This window comes from Rhyacophila brunnea, unplaced genomic scaffold (genome assembly GCF_057557595.1).
Source record: "Rhyacophila brunnea isolate RB1 unplaced genomic scaffold, BYU_Rbru_1.0 scaffold_2, whole genome shotgun sequence".
Classification (NCBI taxonomy): Eukaryota; Metazoa; Arthropoda; class Insecta; order Trichoptera; family Rhyacophilidae; genus Rhyacophila; species Rhyacophila brunnea.
In genome coordinates, this window is record NW_028232859.1 from 4395980 (window position 1) to 4418245 (window position 22266).

The 22266-nt window shown below is 31.9% G+C and overlaps 1 protein-coding gene across 1 annotated transcript in view; it reads left to right on the plus strand.

Annotated features, from left to right (window-relative positions):
• LOC147071715 (uncharacterized) overlaps window positions 1-22266 on the plus strand; it is a 303080-nt gene that overhangs the window by 118235 nt on the left and 162579 nt on the right. The gene's annotated exons all lie outside the window — the stretch shown is intronic.

Sequence of the window (22266 nt, forward strand, 5' to 3'; positions counted from 1 at the left end):
CGCCTCAGAGGGAAATTTTCTCTCCTAATTTATTGATTGAAAGTGTAATAAGTACTACAAAAAAATGCGTTTTATTAAATCAAACAACGATACAATGCAGTTCCACCATGAATTAATGAAAAAAAAAAGAAAATAATAACTACTTACACAATTTTCTATATTCATGTGATTCAACATTATTGTACGTAATATAATAATACCTATTGATTAGAACTGATTTGAAATATTATCAGCATGGTAATAGTTATAACATAAAATATAGAAAGAGTATAAATACCAGTGACAAAGGTGAAATGTGGAAATGCTTATGTGGAAGGGTTGTTTTTCCTACGCCCAACGCTCTTTACTACGGGTGCTTGCGCGTAGGATCTTGCGAGCGGTATTTGGATCTATCAGCAGGGATGAGATGTGAAGACGTTGCTATAATCATGACCACACTCAGCTTTTAGAAGAGCCTGACATCATTTATCGAAATCGATCGCCATGATTAAAGAAACTCGACGTTTAAATATATTATGATCACGTTATGTGCTGTCACAGTAAGCTACCGCTATAGGAAAAAGTATGCAATGTCGTTTTTCTTGGCGTTTAAAATGTTATCAGACTGATGCTCCAATCCCGTAGCAAATTTTAAACGTTTAAACAAACATTGTCAGTTAGCAAAATCTGCCGAAATTACCAGAGCAACAATGAGGTCACCTCACGCGTACCGCGCTACATCGACTAAATGAACGTTTTTTATCATTTTCTACATGCTTACACATTTTCGACTCATGTCATAATCGTGCGTTCTTTGTTTTTAGTGGTTTTCTCTATAGATTTTCTATTAACTTATTATCATCTATGGTCTGCACTCTGGAGCTTGGGTTCTGTTTAAATAATTATCTATGCATGAAAGATCAAAAGTAATTTTAACATACACACACGTAGAAACTGTTAAAATGAATTGAAATTAGCATGAATAATGAATACAAGTTCAAAATAGTAATATATTAAAGTTGGCACTCATAATGTGTGTGAAGCTTAAAGGTATAATTTCATTAGTTATTGAAGGGCACTATCAGCATCAAGAGCTGCAACTTCAAGGTTCCAGATTTAGAATTTTTAAAGTTAGTTGAGGAGAAAAACGATGAGAAGAAGGTTTTCTAGTGACAACATTATACTACGTAACTTCGATGACATTAATTATATGCCTGAATCCAGTGCTGCTGAGAGCTTTATTATCCTCAAAATGTATTTTGATTATTTCATAATAACTTTTCTCGCAGTCGAAAAATATACCATTCAATGGGTCAATTCTATTTTCAAAAAGTAATATCTATATTTGAGAAAACCCGTGAGAAGTGCCGTGTGCAAAAAATTACAATAGCTTCTGAGATAAAATTTGAAATGCGCCGGGCAAGTAAAAAAAAAAGATCAAAACGCAATCTTTAAATGGGAGAAGTGTATCTTCCCTCTAAATAATATATTAAATGATCTTCTTCTTTTTCATTTTTTCGCTTTTTAATAGTCCCGAGGCGGCTTCATTTGTCGGCATTTCTGCGACATTAGCATTCTTAATGGTGGTTCAAAAAAAATCGAGATTACGCGAAATAACATTACATACCAAAAGTGATTCCATTTCTAAGGTAAGCACGTCTCTTAAACATATCTGATAATACATTCAATATTAGGTCACAAATATATTTAATATCGGAATTAATAAACAACTTTCAGAATAATATACCCAACCCTTATTACTACTAAGATGTGTATTATTTTCATATATTGCATACTAAATACAGATGAAACTCACTGATGCAACTCTAAATGACTGCTTAAGAATAGGAATATCTATTTATATACAATATACCTAACTATGAAAAAATTATTGTGGAAATCCAATGCCAAAGGTCCCATTAAATAAAATGTCATTTTTTTCTTATATATAATACATAAGCACTCATATCTAATTATCTTTTTCACTATATTAAACAATGTTTTTATTTAACGTTTAATGTGCTCCTGGTGAAAATAAGATTGGGAACGTTATACATGGGTCTAGGACGATTTGGCGCCGGGATAAATGGACGCCACGCAATTCGGAAATAAATAGACGTTAGGTACTTATTGGTTATAGGTTTGAAATTATTGTTTATATTTAAATTATTATATTATTATGATTTAAGAGTTGGTGAGAATTTAAACATGCACACGTAAATAATGGTTTAATCAAACATATGTTTAAGTTCCAACGAAAAAAGAGTTGTTTATTTTACATAAAGCCTTAGGCATGATAATTTTCAATCCACAATAATAAAAACCTTATGTTAAGAGTAAAATGAATTAAAACTACTAAGTAGTAGATAGAAACTGATTAAAATTCCTCGTCTACGTTCTGTATACGTGTCTACGACAGTGCGGCGCCCAAATTGTCCTGGCGTCCTGTTGTCCCATTTTCTTATACATATCTTGTAAAAACCGTTTTTTATGCAATTGATAACCAGTATTCGCGTGCCTTATAATATATTTTACTTTTTGATATATAACGCATTCTTTTATAATAAAAATATAACATAATAATATTTTTATGTTGATATTTATCAAAATAGTACATAACATATCATTATGTGCCTAACTGCTCAAAAACACAAAAACTAAAAACAAAAAAAAGTGAAAAGAATGGACCTTTAGATAATAATATATAAAACTGTCTATAATATCAAGGCAAGTACAGAATGCTAAACGTCGATTACAGACTCCATCGTATAATTTACCGAATATATAAAATTTGGCAAAAATCTGTTAAATTTGATGTAAATTGAAGATATAATAATTAATTCGTGTTTTGACAAAATAATAATTTGAAAAAGTGATATAATCATAATTAAAATATGATGTGTTCAAAATATTCTTTTATGGTATTAATATATTTTTGTCATTAAATATTAATTTATAATATGGGAAAAGACAAGGTATCATAATGACATATTATACGTTTTTCTTACAAAGTCTACCAATTATCTAGGCTAGGCTCGCAAAGATAACCCAAATTCTTACATTCCTACACCCACTTTGTTTTTATTACTCACGAGTCGTTGGTGGTATTTTTTTAAATAATCTTTTATTTACATTTTTTATCAGGTAATATTAACTTTAATCTAGATGGTAGGGTAGTAAAAAGAATATTAAATAAAAATAAATACTTCCATACTTTTCCTTTTATACGTAATACTGTGCAGATGAGATTACGAAGTAAAAAATTCTGTTTGATAATATTGAATCATTCCTAAACTGTTAAGCTATTTTTCATGGAAAGATAGAAGGCTATTGAGGTAAGTGCTTGTGTAAGGCATAAATATTTTTTCGAGGCTGCCAACATCAATTCTGTTCCATTTGAATGTCAAAGTGAAATAAATTTCCCTGTGACTGAAGACAGATGGCTGAGTTTAAAACTTTTTGCGGAAACACTTTGTGTCAATTTGACTGGCGGTGTTGGTAGGTAATATCTAAAAATATAAAATATTTCAAAATCCGCTTTCCAGGTTATTTTTCAATGCAGATAAAAAAACATCTGCAGATATTTTAATGAAATCACGTAAACTGTTGAAAATTATTGCCATAAATTATTCGTTAGAAGATTGAACATTAAATTTAAATCCTGAATATAATAAGAATGTTGTTTATCATAAATATAAATGGACGTCTCAACGTTTCTGTTTATTCCAAAATACTGAATAATCTTGTCAATAATGTATCGTTATCAGCATGTAAATAATATGACGTATTATTTCTTAAAATTTTCCAATATTTAAATATTTCCGTTGATTATGTCACATATCTAACGACGTAAAGTTATTTGATATTTTTGAAACTCATGTCAGTTTGTTGTACCATCATGCAAACGTGGAAGTGACATATAAAACTCAAAGGATATCTGACTGATGGACTATGTTTGAAATATTTACGTTAAATTGAGAATGTACACCATGTTATCATTTTATTTGAGATTCTTCAATCGATCAAAATAATATGACAAGGATATTTATATTTTATAATGATCAATATCCTCTAGCGGATCCAGAAAATTGTACAGGATCTGGCAATTTGATTTGAAAAAGTAGCTCACAAAATACATAATATACATTTAAAAAAAATAGATAATTCTACTATTACAATCTATCAACTGTATTGTATGAAGTAATAAAACCAATTGTTTCCGTCGATAATAAAAGTCACTCGTCATCGAACAGCTGATACAAGCAGACGCTGTCCATCCGCAAGGATGTAAAACTAACAAAATTCGTTTCATTATAAAATTATAGTTCATATAAATGTAATGTCGTATCACTTATACCTGTTATTACAACGTTTTTATGAGCTCGTATTCTTATTTGTCCGGTACAAATCTTGCAATCGATTTTTAACTAACTTCCCGACTAGATAGACATTTGAAACTTTTAGAATTTATCACAACACAATGCCAATACATTATTCCAATACTTTTAGCCATCTTTAAGCAGGATTGAATTCATTTTCAGTTAATTCTGTTTTGTATGGAAAGTTATTTCAGAAAAATTCGTAAAAAGTAAAAGACTATTATTGGTTGCTAAGCGAGTGGTCCTAGCAACTAAATTGTTAATAGGTATATACGTGCGTTACTATGTAAATCAAAATGAAATGTCAAAATGACAATTCAGTATTCTACATTTGTTTGTTTGTTTTTTATTTACTTCATATCAAGTACAAGTTTGAGCATATTGAGCATAATAATTCAACAGAAAGTTCTTTCTATCCTAAGCCCTAGAAACTAAATTATTAATATATACGTGCGTTACTATGGAAATCAAAATGAAATGTTAAAATGACAATTTCGTATTCTACATTTGTTTGTTTGTTTTTTATTTACTTCATATCAAGTACAAGTTTGAGCATATTGAGCATAATAATTCAACAAAAAGTTCTTTTTATCTTGTAATTATTGTTAAAGTAAGGAGGAAGATTGGATGTAGTGATTTGGTTCACAGTAACATTTATTGGCTAATATATTATTACACACTATTTTAATTTCCATGCGTAATTAGTAACTCAATGTACACAAAGGTTTCTACCATTTCAAAAGTGTAGTTATCTATCACCTATTTGCTGGAGCCGGGCACGCGGGTGGAGGTTGAAAAGGTATTTATACACTAGAGGCGCCATATTTTTTCTTTCTTTTTGAAAGCAACTACGTTAATTAATAGTATATGTATTTTGTATTAATGTTGCTAACCTATCACCTGTATCATTGTATGATTCAATTCAAAGTATGCCAAGTATTTAAAAACTTATATTAAGCGTAGTTTTTCTTTTTTTAATATATTTCATTATTATTGGTAAAATAATTTATCTTCAACAAAGTCTAAATGATATTTTTTATTTTTAAATAAAGTTTGTTGAATAATATCATCCCCAAAACAACATTTGAGCCAATCAACTTATAAACACGAAACTTATTCAAAGGTTTCTACTTAGGTAACACAATAAATTAAAATTTTATTCAGTTGGCATGATACAGGCTTTCGTAAATTGGTTTCAAAGGGCAAATTAATGTCTTCATGCCTCCATCGACTTTGGGGTAACTCAGCTAAGATGGGCCCTGTCAGAATTTACTCAAAAATTTGCTCCTGAATATTCATAATGATAATATTGTTTTGGAGTTATTGTTAAGTTCTTTTTTAGTTTTTAGAATTAGTAGACTACATTAATCCATAATCTGAAGTCGGAGTGAGTATTTTTTTAGAATGCACAGATTAGTTGATTGTTTTAATTTAATTGTCCATTTTGTCTACTGATTTTATAAATTTAATATTTTGTCGTCACATTTGTCATAAAAATTATTTTATTTTCATTCTATCATTAAGTGAGTATTTTTAAAAAATATCATTTATTTTAAATGTATCTATAGAGTTAAGTAAAATATAAAATTACACTTTATCGACTGTAGAAAGGAAAAAGGACGTAAACCACACAAATCAAATTTTACAGGGGGCACAAAAAGGTTTTTTGAAAATTAAAATACAAAATAGACAACCTTGAAGTGGATTATAATTAATAATTTGGTTTTTATATACCTAATCTGATATTAATAATTTAGTTAATTAAAGAAAAACTAAAAAAATGATGGTTAAGTCGTTTTTCCGACTTCACTTTTTTTTTTAATTGCCAGCTAAATTTATATACTAAATTGGCATTTTCAGCATACATCCTTTGGACACAACGTGTACTTATTTGTGTACAACGTTATTATCAAATAAAATCTATTTTGGAAAAACTGAGGGTTACGTCCTTTTTCCTTTCTACAGTCAATATAATATATGAAAAAAATAGTAACGCGGTGTGAGGCAATAGCGTATTGATATTATACGCGACTGGAACTTTTTTGGATCAAATTTTAGTTCCACGTTTTGCCAGAAATTTTTAATTAGATTTTAAAATAGAACTGAACAAAACACGTGACACTACCACGCTAAGAAAATCGTGTCAAAAATTCTTTATATTTCCATAGTTCGAAGCAGATTTAATAATAGTGGGAATATTGTTAAGCACCGCATCATTTAAGGTACGGCCTTACGGTATTAGACTATAGAGGGTTTAGAAGAGATTCTTGAAACTCCTTTACTTGCGGCTGTATGGATACCATCCGTGGTTTTATTCGACTGACTTTCTCTTAGGTATGATTACATACTGTAGCCTAAAATTCAGAATACATCAATAGCTGGCTATTTACTTTCCCGGCTTATACTGGTTGGTGTACATTCTAATTATTCCATTAATTTATTTATTAATTAAATCTTGAACATTAGTTGTTTGCTCTCCCAAAGTGCAGAACAAACCTTACATTGATAATGATAATGAAGTAGGTAATTACTCTGTTCAAACAAATCACCTTCGAATATTGATATTCAATGTGATAGCTATACTTACATTGTTTTATAAATTCAGTAGGGTCCACTTAGCTCATTCGGCACACTGTCATGTACTTTATATTTTTGAAGTTATACTTCTTTTGGCGCTTTGGGAAATCAGATCAGAGTGTATTTTTGGCGTCTGGCATGTAACACATAATTTATTTTTTCACACGAAGAAAAACGCACTCGATTGGATTCGAACCACTGATTGTTCGGTTATCAGCCGAACGCACTACCTTTACGCCACAGTATGATACTGCAATCGTGACGATTATAGTTTAGAATTGTTCCGTTGCCTAAGCAGCGAATTTATCATTGTCGGCCATTTGCAATTCCTTGCGTAAACAAACGATTAAACGTCAGAGTGACAGTTGGTACTTTAAAAATAAAAACAACGAGAAACCATTATATAATTTAGTAATATAAGTTAAAGTGTATAGAAATAAACCAACGGCATTCCAATAAGCGGTCCTTTTTCTTGAGTGTGTAATTTAACAAGATAATTAAGAGCTAGTCAAAGAATCTAGTTTATCACAAGTTTTGTTTTTGTTTTGTTACGCCAAAGAAGTATAACTTCTAATGCGCGTACATAAGTCTATATAAGTACATATTATTATATGTTTAAAAATAATTGAATTTATTATGTACAAAATATTGAATACACGAATTAAAAGAGGCACTAAGTACAAACAAGCTGAATGTGAGATATAGAGGTTTTAATGAATATTTTGTTTATTAAAAAAGCACTGTTTTATTAGCTTCTTGTTAGATTTAACATAATATTACAACCTTAACGTCCTTAGAAGAAAAAAATACAATTTATAAAGAACAATGTAAGAAAAACAAATTTGAACACAGAAATTTTAGAAAAGCACTACGTCATAATACTACTAAAAGACTAAGTGCCACGTTTTATATCGAAAACGATTAACTACGTCTCATGACATATATTAACTTAACGGCACTTGGTGCCTATTTTAAAAATAATTACGCTATATCTTACACCCAAAGCCATATATAAATATCCATAGAAGCTCTAATATATTTTTTTTGGCACTTAGACATGTATTTAGGGTATTGGCGATGGCACGTAGAAAATTTCTGCATACTCACATATTTTTCGATTTTCGAGCACTATTTTATTTATTATATTCATTATGTAATAATATTGTATAATTGTTTAATTTGTTATGTGTAGGTACCTATCTACTAATAGCAACTAGACAATATGGTCAAATATTTTCCCATTAAGCTTGGAAGTTCTATACGAAACCCTATAAAGAAAATGGCGTCGTCAATTTTCATTATCGCCACATTTTCTCGAAGTACCATTCCGATTGACAATATTGCGCGAGTGAAAGGGACATAATCACAAGTTAGAGGAGGGACGCTCTATGCGATTTGGCCTGTTGCATTAACCAATATGACGTTTCGAGACAAATGTGCGGTGATTACCAGGTGGTCACATTGTACGAAGGCTTTATTAGAAATAATAATGCTCTGACATTGCCTAAATCAGTGATGCCCAAATCGGGCGCTACCACCCCCTTTGGGGTAGCTATAAGATTTGAGGGGGCACTTGGATAGACTCAGAACAGCGTTGAAATACGGGGACTCTAGGTAGCGCTATCGATACTTTCCATCTTAACTATTTCAGATTTCACGCTATAGTGTTGCCAATCGTTATAATAATCATGATATATTTTCGATTGAACACGTGATAATGAAAAGATATAGTTGGTACTTAATAAATACCATACTTAATTTGAAGCGCACAATATCTACGTACCGGACTGTTCGAGGTATCTATGAATTAATTAATTAATATAGAATATTTCCAGTGTTTTCCCAATTCTACCTCCATACCTCGCTATAGTACGGTTTCTCTTTTTAGGAAATTTACTTTCTGTCATATACACTGTTTTATTATATAGTAATTACGTATTATGTATATCATGTTATCAATATGTATGTACCATTTCAGGTGTTATGAATTTATGTAGTTTCTGTTCGTAAAATGAATAAAAATCGTATTGAATAGTGTTTTTGGTACAGTTCGGTTATGAGGAATACAGCAGCAAACACATTTTGAAAATAGCCGATATACTGGATTATTTATTAGTTTAACCTAACCAAACCTAAACTAACCCAAACTAACAAATAATCCAGTATATCAGGCATTTTCAAAATGTGTTTTCCGCTTTATTCCTCATAACCGAACTGTACAGTGTTTTTTATTCAAAATGATATTTAAATTAATTATCACTACTTATTTACTCAACGTAATAAAGGAGGGAGTAATGAAATGTATACTCTAAAACGGGGCAAAACTTTACTTCACTGAATATAAAACAAAGTTCCTAATATTAATAATTTCTTCATACTTATTAACACATATTATTGGGTTTTATGTATTATCAACCAAAACACGTTTCATCTCTGATTTCTTCCCTCAGTACATACATTGATAAACTTGAAAACTTCATTATTTGTTTGTGCGGTCGAAATAATAAGTATATGCTATGACGTTGTAAAAGAATACTGACTGATAACATGTATGTTTGTTTGTCTGTAAATCAATTACATTCGTTCATTCGTATAGCGACGGGTTGTAAATGATAGATATACGAAGACTAATACTAGGCTTTAACTGTGGTTATTCCGTTTAGTTTAATTAGATGTATTATAAATTTTCTGGCCCACTAAACGTGGGGCGTTTTGTCGATTCTGGATCTGTCACGTAGTCAACGCATCGCGGGTGTTGCTATTTGATGATTCAGACACTCTTCATTCGTCAACGAGTGAGTAAAGCTAACGATTGTAGCTAAGTCATCAAGCGGTATCCTTTTGCAAGATTCTGACCTCTCATTGTTCATGTCAAACTATTTTCATAACTCCCCCCCCCCCGACTTTTTGCATAATTTAAAATAATTATTAGATTCTACTAAATCGTATTAGAATCTTTTGGGTAAGACTTTCTGACCTGTAGGGAGATCATGTTTCTAAATGAAAATCTCCTCCTGACTAATTACCACATTTAAATTACCACACGCGTTATTATTGACTACCGGTTTTTGTGTATTACATCAAGGAATATTATCAGTGGTTATACGGGCTCAAATCCCGTCGAGCAACGTATTTTTTCAAATTATGTATGTTCAATATATTATGGAATGTTACATTCTCAAAAAGTTGTAAATTATTCGTTGAATAAAAGAAATGGTTTAATAATAATATTATGTATTATACCAATCAACTTGGCATTTAAATGGTAGGACTCTTTAACTTTGACTTAACTCAAAATATTCACATTCACAATACACAGTCACTGCTGACTTTTTAATTACCATATTTAAATAACACGTTAATTATATCTAATGGCCAACTATGTCAAACGCGCCAGTCGCGGTGTTTGCACTAAATGAGTTAATGAACGAAAACTTTAAATAAAATGTATTTATCACGAGGTATTCAATATAAATTATTATACGGCACGTGTTTCGCTTAGTAAGCTTTATATCTAATTGTAATGAACAACAAACCACATAAATACATTATGTTTTATAAATTATATCTTTTATATCCCTAAATCTCTTTAAAAACATTTTTTCAAACCGTCATAATACTATAACAATATTATCAACACAGGAAAGTGACTATAAAAATTATAAATATTTACCTACTTGAATGGGCCTTAAAACACCATTTGCATCGTCGTTCTAATATTTTAATATGCCATGTGCTACATCTGGAAAGAAATATAAATTAAATACAATATAATAGTTCACGCTTTCGAAGTTTATCTCTGTCTACCAACAAGGATTCCCACTTAATAAAGATATTTAGTGAGCGTCTTTTTCGTTTTTCTTTTACCAGAGTATAGACATTAGAGCGCTGAGTTTGCCGCAGTTTTTCTCATTTTCTTGAAAAGTTGACGCGGCGGAAAATGCTGGTCATATTTATTGCGTTATTACTGGCAGCCGTGAGGGGCGATGGATCATGCGGGAGGCTTCGACGGAGCTTTCGAGCTTTAATGTCAATATATGGCTTGAAATTAATGTTGTTTATTGATAGTCCTTAATATAAGGTCATTTGAAGATCACGGTGAAATGATAATACCGCCCAAATACACAATATTTCAATACAAATTTGATATAATTGGTGTCCTAATGGATTTTAATTTACATGCGCCTGCCAATTACCTACGTGGTCGCGCAGCCATGATTTATTCTGGATCGGAACCATTTCCTCGTGCCAAGCCTATCAGGCACCATTAACGAGGGGTGCAAGATTGGCGAATGCGCTCCCTAAAGACATAGACATGTTCAATGATGTACTTTGCATTTTGTTTTTGAAACTTTATTTTTCTGTATAAATTTGTATGTTTTTGTTTTCAAAATTTTATTTTTCTGTAGTGAATTGTACTTAAAACTGACTATATAATTACTTTTTAATTATCACATTTAAATAGCATGCTAATTATATCGAGTGGCCACCTTAATCGTTATGCGTTGAGCGCGTCCTTAGCGTCCAATGTATTTTAAGTATGTTTTGATTGTATTTTATTTTTTTGGTATTATTATTATTATTATTGTTTTCTATCTTCTCTTTTTCTCTCGTGTGAGGTTAATATTTGTTATTATGTAAATCTCATGTTGTGTATGTCTTGAATATAGATTTGTAATATCCACAATGTTTTGTTCTCATAAGTAAATAAATAAAATAATTGAATGACTTTACACATTAGACTGAGCCATGTTTCATGAAACTTGCTTTGGTGATAATACATGCATCAGCATTAAGGCAGTAGTTTTTGACAAATCAAGAATTGAAATTGAATACCGATTATCTACACAAACATCAACCAAAAAGAAAAAATAATTTTCATGCATTTGCAATAAATTGCAAACATGTTGTAGAGTTTGAAAATAAATCGACGTAGAGATTTGTGAATGATATAATACATTGACCACGGAGATGGTGTTGCCGTTTTAATAGGAAATAAAAATTATTATAGTAGGGATACTTTATCCACGATGCATGCATTTATTCAATTACGTAATCAATGATAAACTATCATCAAATCATTGAAAGCTTTTAATAACCATTTATTTATAACTATTCAATTTATATTGTGCGCCTTTTTTACTACTTTTACTTTAAAATATGTAGGAATTTCAATAATTTACGGAAAATCGTTATTAAAAGAATCACTTCTGTGCCATGTTATAATTTGTAGTTCTTATTTTGATAAAATCTCAACTATGTAGGTATAAGGTCATAGGAATTGTAATTAGTTAGTTTTATACAACGTCGACATTCTATGCATTCGATTAGAGTCATTAGACCCTCAGACGTACATAATGTTATATAATAAATAATCCCAGAAAATCCCGAGTATGATTCTAACACACGTCTTTAACTTTCCGAGTGAGAGCTTTAACTACTAAGTACCAACCTTGAAGATACTTCATAATAACTAAGCTATTGAATACGTTATCAAATTCCGCAATAATGGCTACAATCTTTATAATAAAGTTAATAATGTTACTAACTTGAATTGTATATGGTTTCAGGATTACTACAGATATTTTAGTTATTTTCTAACACAACTCTTTGTATTTTTTCCTATTTTATTATTTATACCGCAATATAAATAATACTATTTTGCTAAAGTTAATTTACTATCTATATGCTATACCTAATTAGTTTTTTTTAATATCACAGTTAGTATATAGGTAACTCAAATCCATACTACTACACACGTAATAGCGCCGCAAAATTAATATCCGGCTACTGACAAAATCAAAATCAATTTCAACTCAACGTAAATTATGATAAATAAACGTGTAGTAGAGATACTTAATCAAAACTTTAGAATGTTTTCGTCGCGCACATTTTCATACAATTTTCTAACATTATATAATAGACAGTAGCTTACTCAAACCAAATAATTTCTTTACAGCAACTTTGTATTACATATCCGATTCGTAACCTTTTGAATAAAATAATTTTAATGTAGTAATAAATCAACAATTTATTTTGTATATAATGCCTTAAAAATCGATGAGGTACAATTATTCAAAGAACTGGGTAATTAATTGATAAATAGATATAAATAGTAAATTGAAATACTCTTCCTTCCTTTGACTATTTAAACTTTGATAGCCATGACTATATAAATTTAACAACTGGGTTTTCAATAATAGGCGATATTTGTACGTTGCAAACAAGGCAATTATACGAATATTTTCTCTTAAGTTAAATTCTCTACGCCAGGCATAACATCTTGATAATATATCTTCTTAAACTTCTGTACTCCATAAAACTGTCTCTTTAATTAAACATCTGTACAGTATGTCATTAATCTCCACCGTAAGTTCGGGCTGAATAAAAGCCTTACTGTAATCCTTATTAAAGACGGCAATTTGAAAACATATTATAACAGAAACACACATCATCCAAGTGAGCAGAGAAAATTGTTCACCGTAAGCCGTGGAAGGATGACAAAAGTGTCTACTTTAAAAATCTCATTTACAGCGAGAATTCTGTATCACACAGTGAAGTATGAAACTAAACATTGTGCAATACCTACTGCTCGCTTTGAATTTAATAAAAATGCATTGCACCTGAGACTTCTCGCAATTTTCTTCTGTATATTTTATACACAACGTACATGTTTTATTATATCTTTAACGAAATAATGGAAATAGGAAATTAAATTTTATTCCTGTCAAATTCATAAGAATTTCATATCGACAAGTGTATAATATATATATATATAGTATCACCACGTTTTTCTTAGCTCGTATTCTTGTTTGTCTGGTGGTTATTTATCCAGTATAAATCTTGCAATCGATTTTTAACTAACTTCCCGAATAGCTAGACATTTTAAACTTTTAGAATATATCAGAACACGATGCCAATGCATTCTTTTAATACTTTTAGCCATCTTTAAGTAGAATTGAATTCATTTTCAGTTAATTCTGTTTTGTATGAAAAGTTATTTCGGAAGAAATCCGTAATGCAATCCACTATTATCAGTTGCTAAGGGGGTGGTCCTAGCAACTACATTATTAATATATTCGTGCGTTACTATAGAAATCAAAATGACATTTCAGTATTCTATATATTTGTTTGTTTGTTTCAAAATAGCAAAAAAATGATTTGTTGACAATTGCTTTATTTGTCCTAAATTATTAATACTTACATAGAATCGTCAAGTTTATATGATTCAACAGAAAATTTAAAAACATGGTATATAAAAAGTTCTTTTTATCTTGTAATTATATAAATTTAATATGCACACCTATATGTCGATTTCTATCATAAATGAGCTTTAGCATTTTTGTCTGGTCTATCTTTGAGTATAAGTTTAGTATGCCACCAAACAATAATTATAAGCTATTCAAAATTTATGTGAAATACTGCATTCGTAACTAAATATTATATTATCATATTGAGTATAAATAAGTAAATAATAAATAATACATATGTTGATAAATGATAAATGAATAATCGACTTAGGGAAACTAGAAGTTAAGCCGGTAAATATTGGTTTTACTTATGTGCTTTTATTCTAATGGATTTAAGATTTGTAGGTATTATTTCATTTGAGTCGTTTTTGTTGACATTTACATTGATTGTCGACGATTTATACGCCTATTGAATGCATTATTAGTAATTAGGTAGTGTTTTTTACAAACACTTCAACTATTAATGTTTTTTTTGTTTATTTATTTGTGATAGATAGGTAGGTGATAAAGTTTTTACCTACTTTTTGTATTAATTTATTATATAAGTTAGAACTAACTGTATTTGTTGTTAGTGTGTATTTGCCATTGACGAGAGCGCATGTGCCTGAAGATGCCGAAAGGCGAAACCCGGGTCGCAAACAAAACGACTCAAATGGAATAATACATTCATCAGTAGTATAAATATTATGTGTTTATTGTAAAACTGGAGTACGTGTTGCTGAAATATATATTGTTTTTATATGAAATATAAACTAACTGGTCAATATTTTTATTTAATTTAATATAAAAGATGGTTAACTGTGTGGTTTTTTTTTTAAATTTGGTTGCCATACTGAGAAGCAAGATGATGAAACAACGTTTCATAATGTAAGTTAATAATAATAAAATTGAGGTTTTACTTTGTGGCATATGCAAAGAAAACGGCTTCACATATCTGGATAATACTCTTTCTATTTAGTATTAATACTCTGAGCTGAGGGTTCTATATATATTTGGCGATTTGACAAAAGGAAAACTTATAATTTTGGAAATCTCGTTGTCAATGAATACTTTGAGTGTTGATACGGAGGAAGATGCAGTGACGTCCCTAGACAAAATACCGCCACATTTTTTTTATACAATACTTTTATCATCCTTTCATGACTCCAATATCTATGAAATGTGTTGTATGGATACATTACTAACAAGATATCGGTATACCACTAAATCTAATTTAAATGCCATCTCTGATTCTATAGACAATATTGCGAGTCTACGATTTTAGATAGGTACATTTAAAAATACACCTGACAACTTCCAAAACTCACTAGTGACTGGCAAACATATTTGGATAAATTTTGGTGGTTTAAAAAAAGATGGTCCTATACATACACAATGGTCCGATCGAGTGAATGATGATACGGGTCTCTCAATACGTTCACCCATTCAGACGTTGTACTGTAAGGCGTAAAACCCACTTAACGCAGCAAGTGTGGCTCTCGCGCAAAATTTCACAAGTGGCGCGTAAATCAACGAAAATACAACGTAATCAAATACGCCAGCGCCCACTGGATTTGACGACGCATTATACGCGCCCGCCGCATGAATCATCGTTTTTTCGCGAATCACCGCTTCTCGGCGATACGAATGAAAGAAAATACAATGGAGTCCATTCATTGAACACAGCGAGCAAAATCACGCTCTGGACGGCGTCGTCGATCGACGGGCGAGAAGTCATTATTTAATAACAGAAATCTCATTGTTTAATTTTATTGCATGTCCTATATTTCGCTGGTTGAATAATGTCGTCGTAAATATTAATTACAAGCCCCGAAATAATATAATATTTTTATTGCTTTGTTATGAGAGGCGCTGTAATAATAATTATTTTGTGCTGCTTGGGCCGCTTATAACATAGGTGAAGGGTAATGCGCGGCACGAGACGTGTGATTATGGTTATGAATAAACGCTTCATACGCGGACTTCGCCCGCTCGACGCGTTCTATGGGCACTATCGCTAAGGATCGCTGTAGAAACATAACTATCACGAATAAACAACACAAGTTAATTTATAACCAAAATGTGAATTTACCGTGACACTCGTAATTATTTACATTAAATAAAAATATTACAGCGCTTAAAAACAAAATAATTTTAGTCTTCCGTTTCTTTCTCTTTCCTCGTTGCTAACGATTAGAGCCACTCGGAAATTATCGACACCTTGTCTAATACCTAACCATAATGGCGTGTTTACACTAAATAAAAGTGGTTAGATTTAAGATATGAATATGAATTCTTCATAATGATTATGTCGTTAGTGTATGTACTTAAGAATCAATGTAAATAGTTTGACAATAATTATTACATTTACGTGAGTTTGTAATATATAAATAATAAAGACAGCCAAAGATTACAAAGCAATTATTGTGAATGTTGACAATTTTTTTCTAATGTATTTTTGATTTGAAGCGTTACACAAGTGGATTTGTCTTTTTATCTTTTCCTGAAAAACACAGAAACCGTAAAGCAAACTCAAAAATTAATTTTTATATCTATAGTACGTTATATCTCTTTAGTATTCGTACGTGCGATAATTTATTCGTGAGCCATTATTGTATTGTAATAAATATTCATAACTAGTGATGGCCCGTGACTTCGTCCGCGTGACATACGGAAATAAAAATATACAGATTTTAAAAAATTAGTGATTATATTTTGTACGCACTTCACTACTCCACTGCTGCTATCTGGTCACTTTACTCAGTCGTGATTTAATTTTATTATAAGCTTTGATTAAGCCCGCGAGACAGACAGCGGTTGGGTGTAGACGTTGTGCACCTCACCTCACCACTCCACTGCTGCTATCTGACCACTTTACGTACTCGCGATGAATTGTTGCAAGTGCATTATTTTGAAGACTGTTATCGTAACTTCGGAACCGTTTACTTTTAATGATATCAAGTACTTACTTATTAAATGTTGTGCCAACACTGTAGTTGTTAACTGATTCCTAACATAATAAATAAACAGATATAAATACAAAAAATAATAATAATAAGGTGCGTATGAAAATCGTGAATACGTTTTAAAGTCAAGCAAAAGAACACCAATTTAAAATTGAATCCAAAATATCTGTCGTAAAAATTCAAATTTGGAAGGAGCAAACAATCATACTTTATATTTTATACATAATACACTCGCCCATAGATAAAATTATTGTTGTAGCTGCACCTTTTAATAATAAAATATAAATATGTAGTATAAATAAATTTATGTTTGTGAGCACGCGCTATCTGTCCAATGTGGCGTGACGTCACAGTCGAGCGAAAGTTGTCCTAGGTCTTACAGATTGCCCGCGGGCTTGTAACAACGTGGGTATTTTGGATTATGCTCATAAGTTAGACTTTAGAAACAGTGGGGTAACTGGAGACCCCGAAGACTTGACAAAAGGCTTATCCTTTACATACCCAGTACAAAAGCGCACGCACACCACAACTAGGTGGTAATTTAAATAGACTTTCCAACAAGATTGGTTGTTCATATTGTATACCATTAGGTATGTTTTATTCAGAATTTTGCGAAGTTGAGTCCTAACTATTTAAGTATATATATATATATATATCGTCTTGGTAAATGCAATAGGTCGTATGTCAAAAAAAATCAATTTTATTTTATTGCACTATAGTGACCAGCTCAGTCATCTACACCATCTCCAATAGGTCTTATGTTGTTAGACCAATAAGAAGTCGACTATCCCAACAATTGCAAAAAGACGAACCGAAACGTCGTTGATATTGGTCACGCCAAACAGTCGTATGTCAGAGCTCATCATAATGATAGTCATGTTTTTGTTTGTTTTTATTCCTCGTTCTTGACTTTATACTAAAGAATTCGTCAAATAATACGATGTAAGTAATTTACCAATCACTGTTTTTTAAAATCTACTTTATAATTACATTATTGTTATCAGATTTAGTAAAATTTTCAAGATTCTTTCTACAGATAATCTAACATTACTTTTTGTCTCAGGGCCCTGAACATTTTTGAAAGAAAAATTCTCCGCCGTATATATGGACCGATCAGGGACGGCACCAATTGGAGAAAATATAATGAAGATTGCAGCGCAGTTCAATCGATTAAGATTGGAAGACTGCGATGGCTAGGTCATGTGCACCGTATGAATGACAATGAACCGGCAAAGAGAGTGATGTCCGGCAATCCAGTCGGGCGTAGAAGAAGAGGCAGGCCGAAGATTTGCTGGTTGGATGGAGCTGCCAATGACTGCCGTGTTCTAGGGGGTACCAAAATGGAAAGCGGCCACACTGGATAGTGACAGGTGGAGGGAGCTATTGGAGGAGGCCAAGACCCACACCGGGTTGTCGCGCCCTTGATGACGATGATGACTTTTTGTCCCATTTATTTATTGCCAAAGTAATTATTTGTTCACCAATTATGATTGACAGTTTTAATAAGACACTGTTTATTTAGTAAAAAGCTATCAAAATGATTAAATGGAAGTTGTGGGCGGTACTTGGTATCTTTAGCAGTCAGCAACATTACTTCACCGGATACTAATGGTAAGAATAAATAAGATTATAACGCCACAAAACAACAAGATGTGGAGTGGAGATGATAATTTGCTGAGATGCATTAACGATTATAAAATTTAGAAATCATTATTTTCTTCAGGACCTCAAATAACCTGTGGAGTCGTAGGAACCACTGACGATATGGCGTTACAAATTGAACCTGGTAATGCAGCGGAACTTGAACTCTTAGGCATAAAGCCCATTGACGCAGTGAGTGCGGCGCTCGCGCAAAATTTCTACAAGTGGCGCGTAAATCATCGAAAATACAACGTAATCAAATACGCTAGCGCCCACTGGATTTGGCGATGCATTATACGCGCCCGCCGCATGAATCATTGTTTTTTCGCGAATCACCGCTTCTCGGCGATACGAATGAAAGAAAATACAATGGAGTCCATTCATTGAACACAGCGAGCAAAATCACGCTCTGGACGGCGTCGTCGATCGACGGGCGAAAAGTCATTATTTAATAACAGAGAACGCATTGTTTAATTTTATTGCATGTCTTTTATTTCGCTGGTTGAATAATGTCGTCGTAAATATTTATTACAAGCCCCGAAATAATATAATATTTTTATTGCTTTGTTATGAGAGACGCTGTAAAAATAATTGTTTTGTGCTGCTTGGGCCGCTTATTACATAGGTGAAGGGTAATGCGAGGCAAAAGACGTATGATTATGGTTATGAATAAACACTTAATACGCCGACTTCGCCCGCTCGACGCGTTCTGTGGGCACCATCGCTTAGTCTTAGAGCATCCATTTGAAGTCACTTTTCAAAATATTGGTTCAGAAATAGAACTCGATTTCGCTGAGGTTAATAATACTTTGACTGTCGAAACTCCAATTTTAGAACAAGCCGAATCATTGTTGAGGCAACTTTCGGACATAGAGATAGCAGAGAACATTGTATCAACATAATCAGCCCCGAGATAAAATATAGATTGTGATATTATGATGATGACTGAACATCTAAGTGGCCCTGAACATTTACTATCTGACATCAGTAGTGGCTCTGAAGCTCTGTTTCAACCTGAATCAAATCAATCAAGCTCATCAGAAGACTTAGAGGAGTTTGCTATGCAGTCTGACACCCATGGTGACGAACCTACTGAGCAAGTGAATCAAAGAAAACAAAAGCTTGCTATTCACAAATTTTTGGAAGAAAACAAAATAAAACTAAGTACCGTTTAAATAAAAAAAAAGTACTTTTCTAAAAAAAATATTCTTTTGAAACTTATTTCTTTTAAGTAGGTATTTACCTGCTCTGTTTTTTTATGCAAATACTTAATTAAACTATGATATTTTTAAATAAATCTTTTTAAAAATTATTGTGTATTATTTTGAATATTAACTTTTAATCTTTTCTTTTAAACATTGAAATTGTTTCTATACAAGTACCTGATTAAACAGAGATTTTTAAACAGATCTCCGATTTATAATGTTTATGCACACTTATGTCAACAAAAGTGGCCATTATTGACGATCAAATAGTTGTATGTCAACCTAACTTTCTAAATATTCATCTTACGTCAAAATGATGATAACAGTCTTAACGGGGAACAAATTCAACTAAGTAAATAATTTTGTGAAAAACATCGGTGCAATGGGGTTAAGATGGGATAGTTTTTTGTCTCTCCTAAAAAGTATGGTATCTTTGACATACGACCTATTGCATTTACCACGACGATATTTGGATGTCTGCCATGAACATGATAGCTAGGCGGGTCCTAGTTTGGTCCATACTCTTTCTAGAATCTAGAACATGTTTCTTGTCGTTATCAAGACGATGGATACGTACTCTAGGACTGCCTGCTGATGGGATTCAAACGAGTGGAGCTGATTGCCAGGGTTACATATAAATTATACGGAAAACATTTCACCGTGGCAAAGTTCGCCGTGAGCTTTCTTATCGGAAAGAGATGTATGTAGGAACGTATACAATATGGTATCCAGTTTTATTCGATTAAATATGAACATTAACTCAATTTTCATAGATGATTTTGGCAAAATTCATGAATTCAAGAATGAAAACCTTACCTAACTTAACCTAACCTTACAAATAATCCAGTATATCGGCTATTTTTAAAATTTGTTTGCTGCTGGATTTCTGTAAAGTGTAAACCGACAGGAACCGTGTTTTATTTAGACATGAATTTTATGTCACTACTATACGACCCAAAGAGGTTGGACAGTCCTTAATAATATACGGCCATATATTTCCGATACAACATTTCACGGTGAATTGTGATACGGCGAACTGCATACATACAAGTTTCTGAACACGTGTAGAAACGGCCCGCAACATACTGGTCCAATCGGACACGACAACTTGATATTGACCAAGGCCAACTGTGAGGCATTTAAAAAGATTACTACGTCGTATCGAAGACGGAATAATGATTCTGATCCCCCCCCCCCTAGATTCATCATTTTCAACTCTTGACTATTTTGCTTCGGCAGAGTTTTAATACACGTATACAGAGGACACTTAAATGATAGCAGAGCAAGTCGAGGGTCTTCTTTTTATTTTCCAACCCTTTTCTGTAAGCACCCCGTATACCTAATATTATTATTGTGTATATGGATGAAATGCTTTTTTTTATTTTTTTTACTTTCAAAGAAGTAGGTGATGTCATCTTTATTATTTTTGATGTTTTTTTTTATATAAAATAATAATCGAGGTAATCGAAACTGCATTTTGCTAAGCATAGCATAAGCTAATGTTATCACCGTGGTATTAATTTCAAAGATGGTAGCCATTATTGTGGAGTTTGATTGCGAACACATTCAATTGCGAATTATTTGAAGGTTGGAATTTGGGTCGGTAGCTTAGTGATTAATGCTTTCGCCTGAAAAGCGTAAAACTTATTTTTCAAAACCCACTTTACTAAAAGTTATATTTTTCAGAATTTTTCAAGCTATGTAATAATACTTTTTAAATATATTTAGCTTTACAAAAGGATACAATATAGATACACAAAGTTAACTCATGCCTATCGGCAATCATGAAAAGAACCGCGACCGCGTTAGTAAAGGTGAAACGGAAATCCCGTGAAAGATTTTCTGGAAAAATAATAGTTATAAACACACATACACATTTACCATTTGACTACTGAGCTTTTTCTAAATAGAAAATTGGATTCCAAGGTCGTGCATTCCGCTATAGTAGATAGCATCAAAGAGATCGGGACTATCTATAAAAAACGAACTTAAAGAATTCAAAGCTCGGTTGTACCGTACCTATGGGAGTAGTATCAAAGCGGAAATATGTATTTTGAAAGATATTTGGATTAGAACACTATCTACTCGGTAAACTTTTTGTTAAAATCTTTAATATTTTTTGATGTAGTACTATTTGGTAAGCCTCATGAAAGTCACCCAAGAGAGCCGTCTTAAATAATAAAAATAGGGGTCGGAGGAACTAAGCTGAGGAGCCGGCAGCAGCATTAAGGTTTGGGCAGTAGACCGAAATTTCTTGTTTCGTGAATGATGCTTAGACCCATGTAACATT